Here is an 18,268-nt window from a genome sequence, read left to right on the forward strand (position 1 = left end):
GAGATAGGCAGAGATGGGCCAATGGTACAAGATTACAGCTAAGAGCAAATTCTGGTGTTGTATCGCATAATAGAGTAAGTACAACAATGATGCTGTGTGTTTCAAAATAACCAGAAGGCAGGACTTCCAATGTTCTCCCCACAAAGAGATGATAAATGCTTAAAGTGGTGGACATGTTAAATACCCTGAGTTGTCATTACGCTAAAGGTACATGCTCTGAAATCTTACATTGTACTCCATAAATACATGCATAATTATTGTGTGTCAATGGAAAGTAAATGATGAACAAGGATGGCACCGGCTTTTGGCAAAACAGTGGACAGATTTCTAGTGCTGTCAGCCTGCTACCAAGAGCAGAACCTTGCTGCACCACAATCCTGCCTCAGCTCATCTGTGTGACCAGGACCATCTGTGTGGGCCCTTCCTGGGCTTTCCATCATATCAAAAGTAGAATTTTATCTCCTTTTCTAATATAAGTTAGTCCTATATACACTCATGCACACATGCGCACGCACATATGCATGCACAGTGAGGATGTGGTAATCAGACACTATAGGATAGATCCTTGAATGCACTTGACCATGTGGCAGCCTTATCCTTCCACATCCTTCTCTGAGAAGAAGGCTGTACATACCTGGGGTGTTCCTTGGGGATGTTTCAAAAGTGAAATAAAATGAGACTGTTTTTAAAGTCTGTTGCTTGGTGCCTGTCCCACTGAAGTCACTTAATAAACTATAGTTGTAAAGTGTGGTGGTGCACGCTTGTATTCCCAATGCTGGGAAGACAGACTGGTGGGGATCCCTGGGGCTTGCTGGCCAGTCAGCCAGTCTATAGGCAAGCTCTAGGCCAATAAAATGATGTCTCAAAAAAAAAGTGGACAGTACCTGGGAAACAATATCCAAGGTGTCCTCTGACCTTCACAAACACATATATACATGTGTATTGGCACACAGATAAACAGGCACAAACATAGTCATACCCAAAAATAAAGGAAGAAAATGGTTAGTTGCCATTTTGATGGTTATCCTTGTGGTTGTGCCATTTTGTCGACCGTAAAACTGCATATTCACTTATGTAACAGTGTACTAGATTTGGTGATAAAGTATCTATTTGAATGTTCTAGAGCAGCAGTTCTCAATCTGTGGGTCACGACTCCTTTCATGGGGGCCGAATATCAGATATTTACATGATTCATAATAGTAGCAAAAGTATAGTTATGAAGTACCAATGGAATAACTTTATGGTTGGGGGTGGGGGTCACCACAACATGAAGAACTGTATCCAAGGGTCACAGCATCAGGAATGTTGAGAACAACTATTCTAGAGCAACAGAATACATAGAATGAATGCGTATTGAAAAGGGCTGTGCTAGGTCAGTTTGCATGATACGGTCTGGGCTGTCTTCACATTGGAGTGACTGAGAACCCAGTTGCTTCCCAGTCTACCAGCCTAGTTGCCTGTCAGTCCCAATCTGGTGCTAAAGGCCTGGAGGATTCCTAGAGAGCCACTGCTCTTCGGGAGCTATTGAAGCGATAAAGGAGCTGTGCTCTAATATCAGTCAAGCATTGTAGTAGCTGCCGCAGCAGCACCAGGGCAGGTAGACTTACCAGCAGAAGGCAGAAAGGCAATAGGCAAAGTGTCTTCCCTCTCCTACCAATTTTTATCTGGGCTACCACCAGAAAGTGCTGCCCACATTTAGGGTGGGTTGTCTCACTTCAAGTATTCTGATCAAGAAAACCCCTCACAGATGTGGCCAGCCACATATCACTTAGCTGATTTCAGATCTGGTCAAGTTGACATAAGGATCACCATCACCCAGACAAGATCTTATCATTGACCACTCTTCCACAACTGGAATCGTGCTCTCTACCATGTGAAAATGGGAACAAGGAGTGCAATTTCAAAGGGTGAAAAATGTCATACAAAAGAACACGGTGTGCTGGATAATGACTGCTACCGTAGGGAAGGGACCACTACAGGTATTTCTATGTTCCAAGGAGATTTCCCTGAGAAAACTGCATTGGTGTTCAAAGCTCAATAGCAATAAGTCAGGTGAAGAAAGAATCAGACAGTGGAAGTTTCTAGGCCTAGAAATCGGCAAGTATAAAAATCTTGAGGTGAGGACACATCTGAAATGGAAAGAAAAGGAAAAAAAAACAAATAACAAATGTGCTTTTGGTGATCACACTGGAGAATGGTTAAGATGGCGTTAGAGACCAGACAGGGCCAGATCTGATGGACACGCGAGTCATACCAAGGGACCGAGATTTCCTCCCAAGTGCATTGGAGTGACTGGCATGGAAAGCCAAGGTGAGTTTTAAGCAGGGAGATGATGGGGTTTGACTCTGATTTTTAAAATGTCCTTTTTAAAGATTTGTCTTTGGTATGTATGTATGTATGTATGTATGTATGTATGTATGTATGTATGCCACAAAGTGCATGTGAATGCCACAAGACAGCCTGCAGGAGTCAGTCCGTTCCCGCACCATGAGGGTAACAGGACTCGAACTCACACAGTCAGGCACCTTTACCCACTGAGCCATTTTGCTATCCATAAAAAAAAAAAAAAAGTGCAGTTTTGGACTTACCATAAAAAAGCAAAACTCAGAACAAGAAAAACCATGATAAAGAGAATAACACAGTAACCCAGGGTGGACTGAGGGCAGCGTAAACAACGAACAATTCACACTCTCCTTTCCCGGGTTGTTACAATGAAGAACTGAGCTCACAGATATGCAATTAGGACAGTCCCTGGCATCAAGTCGATCCTCAAATTATTTTAATTCTCTTCTTCTAACTCTGTTCACAGCCGAGATCTCCATTTCCTCCAAAGGCTGTAAAAGGCAGACACAACGCATGTAACTGTGGATGCCAGAAACCTGAATTCTCATCAGCGGAGTGTTGATACAGCAACATTATAATCAGTCCAAGCAAATGCCAGTTTGAGGCTGGTGCATATTGTTTTGTATTACCATCCTGTTAACTCTCCAAAAACTATTATGCTTGAACATTGTAAATTCGGTTTTTAAAAGTAGCATGGGAACATAATGTGTTTGGAATTCACAATCTAGGATCACTGTTCTCCTCTAGTCCAAAGAGAAGATTTTAAAACTTCCCATTTAAACCTACACCAGACTTGTCCTGCAGTTAATGCTGAAGGCACAATCTAGCTGAATTAAAGCTGCACGCTCTGCCACTATCAGCTAATGGATACTGTAAAAGGGTTTTTATAAAATACATGCAAGGAATACAACATTAGATGCAATTCAGAAGAAGAATAAGAAGTGTAATGGATGCTGGAGAGACTCTGGATTAGAGTTCCCACAATACCGCAGGAAACAAGGGAGCACCGAGGAATGAGTAAGGAACTAGGCTCCGAAGCGACTTCTGGACTGGTTCCACCCTCTCCTCAGTGATTCTCCTGTGTGTGACAGGAGACCTTCTTAACCTCTCTGAAGTCAGTTCCCTTGTAGGTGGGTTGCCAACATAAAATTCCCTCCCTGATCAGATCATTTTTATACATATCATCTGTGTAAAGTGTTTAGCGGGGCGCTGGCATGAAGTTGAAAGAACCATGCTTGTCTTTATTGCCCTCCAGTACCCAGAGGCTCAGCCGAAGAAACTGGTATTATTTATTCTGGAATTGAGATGACTGAGTGCGTAATTTAGATTTTCATGATGAAAAAAGAATACCACAATGTACTGAGTCCTCAGGGCCTAGATGTTGTGCCAAGGATTTATGTTTTTTAAAAGAATGAGAAAACAAAAAATCATTCCCCAGCTTCTGAAGCTGGCCTGGCATTCACAGTACAGTCTTGCTGTATTCTGTAAGACATACACCATCTAACAGAACACCAACCTCAGGCCAGGTGGCTGAAACCATGATAGACTGAGACAAAGCCAAGCCACTTCATAACTTTGTCCAAGCCGAGACAAAAGTAAGATCATCCATGGTGCTACTCTAAAGCTATAGCACATCCTTCTGGTGCCTACAATGAATGAAAACTGCCTATTTATTGACTCCAGCTTTCCACCCACACCAGTGTCCATTTACTGAGTTTCTACACATAAGATTGTCTCTGCTTTCTGAAAGTGTCTAATATAGAGCAATCCCTTCCATAAATCACACACTCAAAGCCCAAATTCAGTGCTGGGATCTATACAACAGCTTTTTTTTGGGAGGGGTTTTTTTTTTTTTGGTTATTTTTTTTTTTTTTTTGGTTTTTTCAAGACAGGGTTTCTCTGTGTAGCTTTGCACCTTTCTTGGAACTCACTCTGTAGCCCAGGCTGGCCTCGAACTCACAAAGATCCACCTGGCTCTGTCTCCTAAGTGCTGGTATTGAAGGCGTGTGCCACCACTGCCCGGCACAACAACTTCTTATTGAGATACACACAGTTGCCCAGATACCTTATTGCCTGGTGTACTTTGTTTACCCAGGGGTCTTTAGTCATTTCCTCCTCTGCAAGCCTGTGTAGCATGTCATAGTATTGCTAGTGAGCAGCAGATGGAATCAAGTTGACTACACAACTCACCCAAGATCCCCACATAGAAAATGTCACAAGACAAAAGCTCAGACTCAACACACCTTTGCACTCAGGAGGTTGAGGCAGGAGGACTGTCAGAACATTAAGGTCCACAGTTTCCTCCTCATGAGCAGAGATGATTCAAATGAAGACTAAGCAAGAAAATCATCCAGAGACAATGGTCTGCATTAGAAAGGGGAGAGATCTCTCTATAGGGAGGAGGAAATGGGGTTCCGAAGACGGACTGACTGTCCTGCCAATAAAGAATTATTTTATTAAAATAATATAAGGAAAGTAAAGAAATAAACATTCATAACATTGGAAAATGCCAAGCACTTTGGGGGTCAGGCGAGGAAGGAAGGATTAAGCAGGGAGAGGCAGGCAGGCAGACAGACAGACAGAAATCCCATGCCTATATCTCCATATCTCCACAACTGGTTCAGGTATGGTGGCCAAAGACTGGTTGGTACTGACATTGCCTGTGAAGACACGGAAGTCACTGTAGCCAACATTATCTTTTAAGTGACCAGAGGCACTTGTTCGTATTAACAAAGGAAAATTGATTTTTTAATATTTCAAGTATATTCTAGTAATTGAATAATATACGATTAGGGTTGTATTATTTTTTTTTTCAGGCCAAAGAGAGGATAGCAGGAAAGTGCGCATTTAATGGGGAAAATATATAGCTTGCACACTTTAAAAATAAAACCTAACAGTTTGCATATTTAGCACCTCTCAGGCAAGCATCTCAGAGTGTTTTATCAAAATGAATTACGCCTCCTCCCCTTCCCCCGGCACTCATGAAGGAGCTCAGTTCACAATTGCCAGAAAAGGCTCGTGAGAGCAGGAGAGTCCTGCAGCTCACAGAGAAGTGGACTCCGTCATGAGAGGTCTTGGGGTGAGCTTCTAACAGGCGCTCACACAGGCAATCCAGTTTCCAGAGAAGTGAACGTCTTTCTTCAGTCGGGCTCTCTCTCTCTGCCACCTCTGTCCCTCTTGGCTACTCTAACCCGGTGTCTCCCTCCTCTCGCCTTCCCATCTTCCTCCTTAACTCAGGGAGAGCAATCACTTAGTTTTCCGTGCATTTCTTTGAACTGTCTCCAGGGGAAGCGAAGGAAAGGAGAAATTCAAAGAAGGAGGTGGGCTTTGAAAACTTTGCCCTTGAAGGAGGCATGGACAAGGTGATGAGACCCTCATGGGGCCCCAGTAGGCTTTATCTTAGCTAAGTTTTATAGAATTCACGTATTTAGAAAAAAAAAAAGTGAACACTGAATTATCTAAGGATATTCGAGTGATATAGCAATGAATCAAACAGACAAGTCGCTGCTTTCAAGAGGTACACATCTGAGACGGAGAAACCAAAAAAATAATAATAATAATAATTGAGGCAAATCTAGTATACTAAAATGAGCAAAATGCTACGGAATGAGGTAAAAATGGATGATAAATAGAAACCCCAGAGGTGAGATTTCTGAGTGAGGTGGCTCTGAAGTAACTTACAAGTCAGGCACAGTAGTTCACACTCTTAGTACTAATAACTGGGAGGGCAGGGCAGGAGCATTACCATGAGCTCTAGGCCAGTCTGAGCTACAGAGTGAAACTGTCCCAGGAAGAAGTGGAGTCCTCACGAACGTCATATTTTAAGTGGTGATGAGAAGGAATCAAGGGAAATGTCTGTAAAACAAGTAAGACAGAAAGATGGGATGGCGAGGAGCAGACTATCGGCAGACAGTTCCCAGAGTGAGCCTGAAGTAGGAAAACTGGGAGACAAGAAGGAGCAGAGGAGGAAACCAGAGCAGGAGTTGGCAGCTTGTGTGCGATCCTCTGGGCCACAGAGATGAAGCCCTTGGCTTTTGTTCCACCTCAAATGTGTAGATTTAGTGCATAATGCTATTTTTTCTGTTCTTGGGATTCACAGCTCTCTCTCTCTCTCTCTCTCTCTCTCTCTCTCTCTCTCTCTCTCTCTCTCTCTCTCTCTCTCACTCTGATGTCCTTCTGCAATACTAATTGAGTGTCATCCTAAATTTCTCCTGTGGCTGCCGAGCCCCAGAAAAGTCCACAGAACATCTTACTCTGCATCTGCAGTAGGCACCTAATTCACTGAGGCCTACGTAAGTATCTGTGTTAATGTGTTGATTTCATTTCAAGAGATGTCATTTCAAAGCATCAAAGTCGTGTCAAATACAGGTACCTCAAAAGACATGGGAAGTGGTTTGACCAGATTCTGGATTTATTCACATGAAATGAAGTCAAGCCTAAATAAGAATGATGGTTATTATCATCAATAATCATTTTAGGGGCTGAGGCTGAGAAAGGAATGGTATTGACAACCCCCCAAAATGTTATCCACCATGCAACTTTTAGAATTATTATATATTGAAAAATTCTAGTATGTAATTGCCAGGAAAGCTATTTAAAGCAGAAATATGAGATTTAGAGTGCCAAAGGTGTAAACAACTTTAATCTGTTAATTTATTGCACATGTCTCTTAGAGCCAAGTTTTAGTTTAAGATTAGATCTTGGATATTTTTGTGTTTCTACAAATGAAACGAAAAATTTTTAAACTCAAGCGCTAAGCACTTTCCATCTTTCCGATGTCCCCCTATCTCTTTTGAAGCCAGGGTGATTCTACAGTTTAAGTACTGTTGGTCTATACATCGTGACTTTCCCTTGAAAGGCACTCTGAAGTTTGAAAGACTGTGGGGGTACTCACCAATGTCTGCATTCCATCACCAGGTCACTTTGGTAACAGGCTTGCTATAGAAACTATAGAAATAGGAGTTACTTTTTAATTACTCTGACAGCAAACGTGGTTTCCATTAAGAAAGATGATTCGTGGCCACTAGACAAGGGAAACCATCCATCCATTCATACAGAGAAGAGGTGTGAAAGCGTGTAATAAACCTCATATTACATACTAGATCCAATTACCTGCAGCTTTCCTTTGCTTGCAGTTCAGATCCTACCTCTGTTTGGCGACCTGTCTTGTTCTGACCACTCACTCAATCCCTGACTATATGAGGGAGAGCCACAATAACAATGGAGGCCTGATCAAGTATTTTTTTTCTAAGATAATTCAGTACCCAAGGTAAGTGGCTTTTGAATAAGCCTATGTTCTCAAGCTTTCCCAAAAGGCGCTGCCACCTCTACTCCTAAGAAACACTATTCTCCAGTTACACCCACCATGAAACGTGACCTTTCTCTCCAGCTGGCACTGGGGTTTAACCATAACCATTAAAAAGGTACAGGTGTGCTGACAATTCAAGCTAGCAGGAGAGAGGCGTGATGTGAGACAGGGGGATGGAAAAGGGAAACTTACAGGAAGGCTTGCACAAAATTGAATCCTTAATATAATCTTAATAATGTGAGCTCTTTCAGCCAAATATTTGACCTCCCCTCTTCCCTTCACAATGTCATGATTGACTGAGAGCTTATGTAATGCCATATTTCAGGGATATTGGAGGATTTTAATGTACACATTCAAGAATTTGCTACATGTGTAACTAGCCCAAGTTTGACTCTACATTGTCGACTGTAATTCCCGTGTCTACAGAACAAGGAAATATTCAGGGCTGACTCTCAAACAGGGAAGAAGCTTCAAACTGTCAGCTGACAGGGCAGAAATGGGAGCCATAACAAGGGAGGGAGGCAGATTTCATTTCCATTTATAAAAGAACTTGACTAGGGGACTGACCAAGAGCAGGGGACTCACTTCAGAAGACTTTGTTTCCCTTGAGGTGTTCTAAAAAGCAATGGGTAGTCAGTCATTCAAGAATGTCTGAGGAATAACGCTAGATGACCCAAAGAACATCCTTAACGTCTAGCATTTTATTTCATGTCCCAGATCTGATGGGGACCAGAGACTCTCTCTTCTAAGAACGTGCAGAAACTGCTGCTGCTGCTGCTGCTGCTGCTGCTGCTGCTGCTGCTGCTAGGCACGGACCACACTTTAGGACATTGGAGATTGGGGGCAGACTCACAGCAGAACCCCATCAACCCAATCAGCTTCATCACACATTCAAGTTACTAAAAATTGAAGCAAGTGTTTGTTAGCTGTGTATGTGGTTTCCTAGGTAAACATCCTTAAGACTCCTCAGAGTTTCCAAAGAATCTGTGCACCAGTTAGAAAGGAGAGGCCAAGGCCACTATTGTTCTTCTGTTCTCCACCCTCTTACCGCGTGCTCCTACGGCTTACCCAAAATGACTTTTTCGTGCCCCGTAGGATTTCCAGATACCTGGAGTAGTCCTGAAGCCCCATCCAAAAGGCTTTAGATTGATGATTGGGAAACAGTGGACACAGAAAATTATTTGAGAAAGCAGATGGACTGGAGTTTGAATGTTAGCTCTTCCACAGGCTGGGGCAGTTCTCAACACTTCAGCTTTCCTCTGTAAGACCTGTGTGTACTTTCTTCTAAGATAATCAAATAACTAGTACTAAATCCCTGGCATGCAATGTTTAGAGAATCAGTTAGTTAATTGTTCCCTTCCTCTTCATTACATAGGAGGATAAATTAACAAGTAAATCATGAATAAATAATTTAAGATAAGAAATTAAGGTCATACTGAAAGAAGCATGTTTCTAGTCTGGAATTCAGAATAATAAGAAAGGTATCTAGTTTTTAAAGACATATAGGTAGTTTTCTGTAGAGCCTTAAAATAGACTAGAACTGAAAGCTTTGGAGGGCTTTCAAAGGGAAAATAAGGAATTATTACACCACATTTCCACCTTTCTTGTTTTGAAGAAATTGTGTTAGAAAACGCTTGCTATCCAAGAACTCTCAGCAAATATGTATCTAATTTTAATACAACACTATAAAACTGTCTGGAAAGTTTAAACTAGTTATTAACAGACGCTGAGTGGGAGAAATAGTCTCCAGGGGTAAAACGATTTCCCATGAGAAGAAGTGGGCTTAGGGTCTCCTGGTCAGATGCCTCTCAGATGTGACACCATAAAAATGCCACTAGGTTCCTTATCAGGGAACTACATGGTCCTCACCAGTACAATTTCAATGAGCCTCAGCACAACTCACAACTGTGGAACCAATGTAAAATGTTCCCCCATGGTTTCATGCTCCATGTGACCTAACACCTCCATTTGTCCCAGAAAGCTAAGCATTTCAGAGATTTCATGGCCCCAACACAGGTTCTAAAGGTGTCTTTCTAGTCTGCCGCATGCTGCTTTTTAAAACCACTAGAAGAGTTTAGAAGAAAGGCAATCTCTTCAGACCATTTGTCATAGAATGAGAGTTCACAGCTCTCATTATATCTTCTTCTAAAACACTCTTACCCCTCAAGGATAAATTTTTCCATTTCTGATAAGGTCCCTGTCCAACCCAAATTACAAAGAAAGGAAGTCCTGGGGGTAAAATGTGTTTACTGATTTTTTTTTCCCACGTAACATCTTCAAAGAAGTTGAAAGGAAGGAAGATCTGACCCTACGGATATCTTCTGGAGTAATTTTTAAAAATACTGTGACATTTTGCTCTTCCAACAATCTTTATCGCTGAGGAAGTTGAAGCAATACTGAAGATTCTACCTCCCAAAGCAAACGTTTATCCCAAAGAGCTCTGCTTGCTTGTCTAATATAAAGATCATCTGTGAAGTCATTTTTATACCCCCAAGATTCACATTAAAGCCAGTTTAAAAATAATTTGCCATTTACATATGTTTTCACTAGATTGAAAGTCATATGCTCTTTCACCCTTACCATCCCAGCAGCAAAGACAGAATCACATTATCTTAGGGGGGGTTCATTCGGCAAGACCCAGCGCTGGGCCTCTGAACGAGATATGTTTCTCATGGTGAAGGGTTAAAAGAGGACATGAAGCTACCCTCTGGAAGTCATTAAGTTACAAAGCCCCAAGAAGATAAAAGTTTCCATTTTCTAAAATGTAAATCAAAAACATATTCATTAGTATTGCAAAACAAACATGCAAATCTTCCCCACTTGAAAAGCTCGGCTAAATATGTACAAGAGCTAAACCCAAAAATACATCTGGTCCTCAGTTACAGAGCTTGCTTTTTTGGTTTTATCTAAAGAGTTTGTCTGTCCTCCATGGTTGGCTTCTTGGATTATTGCAATTCATAATAAGCCTTTTAGCTAAGGATGAAATAAACAAAGATAAAGTCTATGTCCTAGTTTTAAATGGTCCAGATGGGATGATTTTTCCATATGCTTAGCACACCCACTGTTTATTAATCATGGCTAGCAGAGCTTAGAGGATTACAGGGTTTATTGCTTGAGCAAGGGTTGAAATTTACAGTTTGTGTAATCTCCGCACACCTTTTAAAATATTCTATCTTTTCTGGGTTGTTCTTTGTGCTTAACTCAGGTTGGGTGTCTGTCCAAATCTGGATGCGTGGGTCTCTGCAGCTGTGTCTAAGTGGGACATATCAGGAGGGAGAGGCTCTCAGCCAACTGATCAAGAGGAGGCTTTTGTGCCCAAATTTGGAGACAATATCAGTCTTAAGGAATGTGTTACATCATAACAATGACAATGTGGGTAAAACTGGCAATACTTGACTCACCACCCTTTACAATGATTTACTTAGCGTCTGGCAATCTGTTCTTCATATGATGTTTGGTTCTCATAAACAGTTTCAACATGGGAGAGTACGGTGTCAAGATAACAGTCATATCATCCGTCATTGCAGAACATCTACGGAGCTTGCCAAGAAAATAAGGTCCTTTTATCTTGCGAGTCTTAGGGGTCCTTGCTTTCTGGAGATGGTTTCTCCTCAGCGTGCTGCATTGTCCTTTGAAACCTGATCATCACCGCCTTCGTAGGGATGCCATGTCCGTGTGTCGTGAGTGAGATGGAGTCTGTGAAGGGTCGGCAGGGAGAGGAGGAACTCGTGAGACACTGAGGAGTCACAGAGAGGGGAGAAACCCAAAAATAAGTCAACGGAGCAACAAAGATGCCCTCACTTTGAACCTGCCGTTTTTGCAATGGACACAGTCTTAGACGAGAGGGACGGATCCGTTTTCATAAGTGGACCAAGGTCTTCACCATAGCTTAGTTGTAAAATGGTTAAAACAACAATGTGGGAGGTAAGAAGGAGAAATCTCTGTCTTTTTATGTGACAATCACGGTCTCCCGTGGATTCATGGGGAATCTGACAGAAGGCTTCCATATTTGGAACACCCCTAGAACTTGGAAGAAGAAAAAAGGGGGGGAATATTCTTTAAGTTTTCTTTTAATAGAATTGGTTAAGACAGTTAATGTTGAAAATGTTCTATTAATCATGGATGCTTTTTATAGTATTTCTACATGCATTCTGAGATGTGGTTTTATATCTTCAGCAAATGGAGAATGGAAGACCACTAAAAAACATAAGAATTGGCAGCTGTGGGTACAAAAAAAAAAGCGGAATATTCAGCCCTTCAAAAAAGACTTTGAAATTGCTCTGCTGGAGTCTTGTGTATAATAATTAAGTTCTGAACAGGAATCTGGTATGATATCCTACTCTATACTATGGGCCTACAACACGTGCCCTTACAAATTAAAATAGAGAACTGGTGCTCCGAAGCCAATGTTTTGCAATAGTGCTACCTGAAGGAGCAGCATTCTGTCCACAGATGGAAACAGTCTAAACTGAACTTGGAAATCAACTATAGTAAACAGGCAATGGCCAGATGATCTAAGACGTCTATACAGAGAACCCCCCTCTAATATCTCACCTTCATTTGAAAAGTCACTCATTTAAAGCATTGTCCTTGGGCAAATCCGTGCCAGGGAAAAACAAAGCCCACTTTCCTAGGCAGAGACTAAAGGTATGCTGTGTGACTAACCAAGAAAGACACAGCTTGACTCTTTAGAGACGATAGTACATACGGAGCCTATGTCAAAAGTCAGATGGACCTGTCAGCTGCAAAGCTTAGTCACTCTATGGTGGAAATGAAAAAGATTCTAGAGCAGTGGATCTCTGTCTTCCCAGTGCTGCAACCCTTTAACACAATTCCTCGTGTTGTGATGACCCCCCCAACCATAAAATTACTTTCGTTGCTACCTCATAACTGTAACTTTGCTACTGTTATGAATACAATGCAAATATCTGTGCTTTCCAATGGCAACCCCTGTGAAAGGATTGTTCGACCAACAAAGGGGTCGCAACCCACAGGTTGAGAACCGACGTTCTAGGTGGCCAATAGTAAGCAGTTCTTAAAGAATTTCTGACACACACAGTGAACTGCTAAGCTTCAGGGATTGGCAGGAAAGCACAGAGAAGACCTGGCTCCTTTGTAAGTGTGGTGGCCCCACCAAAGCTGTTGCTAGGCAAAGGAATGTTTGGCTACCACTGAGTAGCAAATATTTCAGCAGCTTAACCAGCATGCATGAGAGCTCTGTTTATAGTTTCCATCCTCAAAGTAATTATCTAGGTAGATGGCTCCCTCAGAAAATGACTCAGCTGTTTTTCTTGCTGAGTAAATGGCTAAACCCAGCAATTGCTCAAAGCAAGAGAAAATTGTGGAAGAGTGATTGGGCAGTGTTTCAGTAACTACATTTACAACGCTGGGTCAGAAATGCCACCCTCCTGCGTGAACTGGTGGGCTTTCCTTCAAACCCAAGAGCTCCCTTCCCTACTTGTTACTCAGAAACCCCCCACATCTCCTTTGCGCCCAACATCTTCATCTACCACACCAGTCTGTGTGCTCTCCCTCCCAAGGATGCTCTCACCTGAGTCCTCGCTTTTGTTTCCAGCTGTGGCCTCCTGGGTCTGTTGCTCTCCGTCTTCCTGGGTTCCTGCAGCACCTGGAGAAAGTCCATGTTCCTAGTCTGTCCCCAGCCATCCATGCTGCAGCATGCTATAGACCACTAGCCAAAGCAATGTTCCCCCCAAAATCAATTTCACTCTGTCACAGTTGAGCTAAAAGTGGGCAGATGTTTCCCACTAAGCACAAGAAAAGCATTTTCTTAAGTGGGTGGCATTCCAACTCCAGCTACTGCCATTTCAGCTAGTTCCCTTTATCAGGCCACGTAAATTTCTAACCTCAGCCCCCTCACTCTCCTTCTCTTTGTCCAGGCCCTCCCCAACCTCTGTTCTGTCTAGTTCAGGTCCACCCTGCTTCCCCAGGCCTTCCCACTGCCTCAGTCATCTTGATGTCTGTCTTCTCGGAACCAGTAAAACTTAGTCTGACTCACTGTAAACACAATGTCACAGCAGCTATCAGCAGCTGCTTCGTGTCTGTTTTCTTTTCAGAGTCCATGCTCAGAGATGGCAAGGGTGATTTCTAACTGTGCAGGTGACAGTGAGTGCCTACTGCATGCCAGGCACAATGTTAGGCCCCTGCACTGAGCTCTGTCTCTGGAAAATAAACTCCACCCGATACATGTCGGTCCCTGGCAAAATGAACGGGTAACATGGTTCTCTGGGTTTTAGTGCCTACATCAGCCTTCACAGCTCAGCTTTGAAAAGAAATCAAACACAACACTGGAAGTCCTAATAAACAGACACTTTAAGATGTATCCAAGTCAATGGCCCAAAATGTTCTGCTAAAATGAAAACATTCCCCTATCATCTCCGAATTGGGTCTCTAGTTTCATTGAACAGTTTTGTTACAAAAAAAAAAAAAAAAAAATGAGCATTTGTGATATTTCATTATTTTACTAGGATTTTCCATGGTTACACCCATGAGTTACAGATACTTGTGAGGACTTCCCAAGAGAACTGGCCAAAACTCAAAGTTTCTGTGTGATTTTTTTTTCATACAAAATGCCTGACTAGGTTGCACCTATTAATAGCAGTTATTTTCAACTTTCCATGCTTTCCATAAATAAGGTTACCCCAAACCACCTCCACCACTCACTGCCCAATTTAGATTTGGTCATTTGCCCTTGGAAGAACCCTTAAGGCCTGGTACCACCACGAAAGCATCTCACTGGAAACGCCCAAGCTGCTTCCTGACAGGCAGAATGAACATGGCACTGACTTTGCAAAGACCTTACAAAAGGCACGTGACTGATCAACGGTATGGAAGGCACAAATCACATGTCTCTACACAACACAAATTATCCAGGTACCGCTCACCCTTCGCTTACAGTTTTCCGAACGGTGAAAGCAGTAGATGCCGACTGAAAGGGGAGGTTTGGGAGGCCCAAGCTGGCCCAGTAGAGAAGTATATTTTATCCTACCACGTTTTTACATTTGCATACATGGCACCCTTCAAAGCCAGGAGTTTATATTTTCCCACCAAGGCTCAGCATGTGCGAAAAATGCTTTCCAAGAACTGAAGACTGGCTAAGATGCAAATGCAAATATGGATTTGTGGGCAAACATACACAGTTTAACCTGATCTGAGATCTTCCTTCCATAGCATCGACGAGCTCGGTAACTAACCCAAGTCTCCTTCAGACAAGAACTTTGAAGCATTAGGCCAGACTTAATTCAATTTAACAACCTTAAAGTCTGAAACACAATGGCACAAGAGAGAGTCACTGTAAAAGCCAAATGGTTTCTCAATAACTAGAATGCATAACTGGAGAAGGGGGGAATTCAGTAAGAGATAATACGCTTAGAGTTGGGAGTTGTTAGTTCATTCTTCCTATGAAAAGGATTATCTCTGTGGCCACAAACAAATTCCAAGGGTTCTGATGCTAGGACAGCTTTTCTCCTCTCTTGGAAAGGGAACAATATGAGAATTCTCTATTGATTCCTAACTCCAAAAGGGTTCTGTAAGTCAGTATATGCTCGCAAGATCTGGTACTATAAGGGACAACTATCCTTACCTTTTGTTTTCTCTACCTACCACACTAACAAACGGTTCTTTGTTGTCAAATAAGGGATTTAGAACAGCACTTATAAAATCATATGATCTGTCTGAACAAGAAAAAAGTATCTCAGATAGTCAGGGAGACAGGGAGGAAGTTGGGGAAGATGTTGCCTTAAACTCCACATATCCAGGGTGCTGGACTTTGATGCACATTATCTCATCCCTGGACGTGATTGATGCATGGTGGCATGTGCTATCTCTTTTTCTGTCCTTGAAAACAAAAGGAAAAAGATGGCCAAGAGAGATTACATGGAGATTTGAAATTTGTTTAATGCATGGTTATTTGCCTACATATGGCCTAGGCCTGTTTCATAGAAACTGCCAAGAATCTTCAATGGTTCCCAGGAAAATCCAAGCTTCAACTTCATAACCCTAGCTTTTCTGAATCATTTTAATTGTTCCAATTAGATGCTGCATAGTGAACAGCCAAGTACCAATAACGCAGCAATTTTGCCAATCTGGATGTGAAAACCAAACAAAAAAATAGAGAGATATTCACTACTCAAAACAGAATTTCTTTCTGGTGGTCATTTTGTTTTTAACTTCTTTGAAAATGACATTTTATTTGGAGCAGGTTCAATTGCCCAACATGAACAATGACAAAGGCAGGCATGGGTGGCATCTTGCCCCCAGCCCAGGGTCCTAGGAAGTAAACAAGTTTTGTTGTGGTGTGGTGCAGAGCCAATTCAGGAAGAAGAAGCCAAAACCCTGAATGAAGGCTGAGCTCATAAAAGTGTTCTTTTCCTTATCAAGATGTGGTTTCAGGCTCTCAGATTTCAAGGGTTTGCTTTGGTTTTTATTTTTCTTAGATCAGCACAAGCAATTCTCACATGTCTTGCCTTGGGCGTTAATTAATGCGAGCAGCTAACACTTCTAAGTGGGGTAAAACAACAGCCATTAGCAAATAGGAACTCCTTATTAGGTACTTGCCATGGGAGAGGTACTGGGTTAGATGTTCAAAGGCCACCAAAGGCTAGGTAATATGGCCTCATCCTGAACATGGATGAGACATTTAAAAAAGGACAAACTACATGTCAAAATATGGTCAGACAAATCAGTGTTTTAGGTGTTTGGAAAAGAGCCTGGGTCAGTTAAGGAAGGCTAATGAAAATAAGGGAGCTTTGAGCTGAGGCTGAGAAAAAAGAAACTCACACAAGTGGTGAAGAAAGATGGAGCTTCATAAGAACAGACAAATGCAAAAACAGTTCTTGTTGAATCTGACAACGGCACAGTTAGAGCTCAAATGTTTTCTTTTTTTGTTTTCTCTATCTCTAACTGAAAATGATTTAAATGGTTTTTATTCAGGAATTCCTGCACAGAAGGAAGTAGCCTTTAGATAAAGGAACAATTCAGTTGAGGTTGACTACATTTGACTAAATTCTTGCAAACAGTTTGGTGAGCACTAATGGCACTATCAGAACACCAACATGGAACAAGTAAACACTAATAATAATAATAATAATCAAAGTGTGAGGAAATAGTGTGCCTGTGTTATACATTGGATCTGAAGTCTGGATTCTCTTCAGTCTGCACTAAGTGGTGAATGTAGAAACCTTCATACTTGACAGGCTTCTGATGATTTTTTTTGACACTGAGCTTACATGTGTACTTAGTTCCAAGTGAACTCCCTGCGGTTGTAGTAGACGTTCAGTTAGTACAGGCTAAAATCAACACATCGACATCATGGCAAGGTGTGCTCATGGGTACAGTAGTCTACAAATACTATGGAAGTAACTCACTGCTTTCTGATTGGACGTAAGGCCCATTTCACAGGCCTGGCCATGAATCCAAGGTTGGGTAGCTCACAAGCCCCAATGGGCGGACCTACTATGATTATTTTAGTAAAAGAGCATAGTATCAAACTACCCTCTAAAATTTGTATCTGTATAACCATAGGTCAACGCAGCCCTCAGTCCTCACCAGAGAAGTGTCTTTGTGCAGTAGGCAAAAACCCCACAAGTGGTCAGAATACAGAGGCTAAGTGTCTATGAGTGCTCAGCCACTAATTGGTACTACCCACCCACCAACCCCAGGGCTCAGAGACCATGCCAGAAAAAAAGCCTGGAAAGATGGAAAAGCCCAACAATGTGGAAGAACAAAGCAAAACAGTTTCTTCTAGACACGGCAGGCAGGAACCACTGCACTGGAACTCACAGCAGCCGTGGTTGTCTGAAAGACCAGAATAAGATTCTAGTTCAGAGAGACCGGGGCTCAGGAGCCCCCACTCTTACTAAGGAGATATTGCCAGTTAATGGCTGCCAGGAGAGGGCAAGTCAGTTTTCTTTAAGGGTGTGGTCTTAAAGTAGACAGCCCCATACCTATGAGCGCATGGCCAACACCAGTTGGACACATTTAGTTTTAGAGGGAAAAAGGAGGAAAACACAAAGTTTGAAGAATGAGGGGAGGTAAGGGTGGATCTGGGAGGGGTTAAGAAAGGAGTGGGAGGTGGAGGTGATCAAAAGATATTACATGAAATTCTCAAAGAATAAAATAGTATGTTATAAAAAGGCAAACTGGTCTAAATCACATGTCAAGCTGATCAAAAGCTTAGCATAATAATGATGATTGTTTCTTTTGCATTAGTTGGTATAGATAGTTCGTTGTTTCTGAAATATCTTTGGCCGTCACTGTAAGCACGGCATTTTGACTTACCCGGGCAGCACCATCTCTAAACAGAGAGAAGACTTGAAATTAGCAGAATTTTCCTTTTCCTACAGCTGTCCTTACACTCTTTTGTAAGAAGAGCGGAGTCTACAAAGTATGGTCAAGGAGAGGACCAGAGAAAGAGAGAGAGAGAGAGAGAGAGAGAGAGAGAGAGAGAGAGAGAGAGAGAGAGGCTCCGAATGATGACCTTCATTTAGTGAAAAAGAAAAAAATACTAATTTAAAACCTTAGGTCATGAATTATTGGTGTGTTGACAGGGTGGCATTACCTTCGAGGAGACAGGCAGGCAAATGAGTTCCAGTCTGCCTC

General features: G+C 42.1%; 1 long non-coding RNA gene across 5 annotated transcripts in view; it reads right to left on the bottom strand.

Moving 5' to 3' along the window:
- Positions 1–6,841: 6,841 nt before the first annotated feature.
- LOC128116497 (uncharacterized) overlaps positions 6,842–18,268 on the bottom strand; it is a 53,420-nt gene continuing 41,993 nt past the window's right edge. For 3 of the 5 annotated variants that reach the window (XR_008220481.1, XR_008220483.1, XR_008220484.1), the window contains 2 exons: positions 13,203–13,277; positions 6,842–11,677 (listed from right to left, as the gene is read on the bottom strand). This is a non-coding gene — a long non-coding RNA (uncharacterized LOC128116497). The remainder of the gene's footprint in view (positions 11,678–13,202; positions 13,278–18,268) is intronic. The other 2 variants (XR_008220480.1, XR_008220482.1) reach the window with 2 other exon arrangements.

Source organism: Peromyscus californicus, unplaced genomic scaffold (genome assembly GCF_007827085.1).
Source record: "Peromyscus californicus insignis strain IS unplaced genomic scaffold, ASM782708v3 Scaffold_20__1_contigs__length_68692818, whole genome shotgun sequence".
Classification (NCBI taxonomy): domain Eukaryota; kingdom Metazoa; phylum Chordata; class Mammalia; order Rodentia; family Cricetidae; genus Peromyscus; species Peromyscus californicus.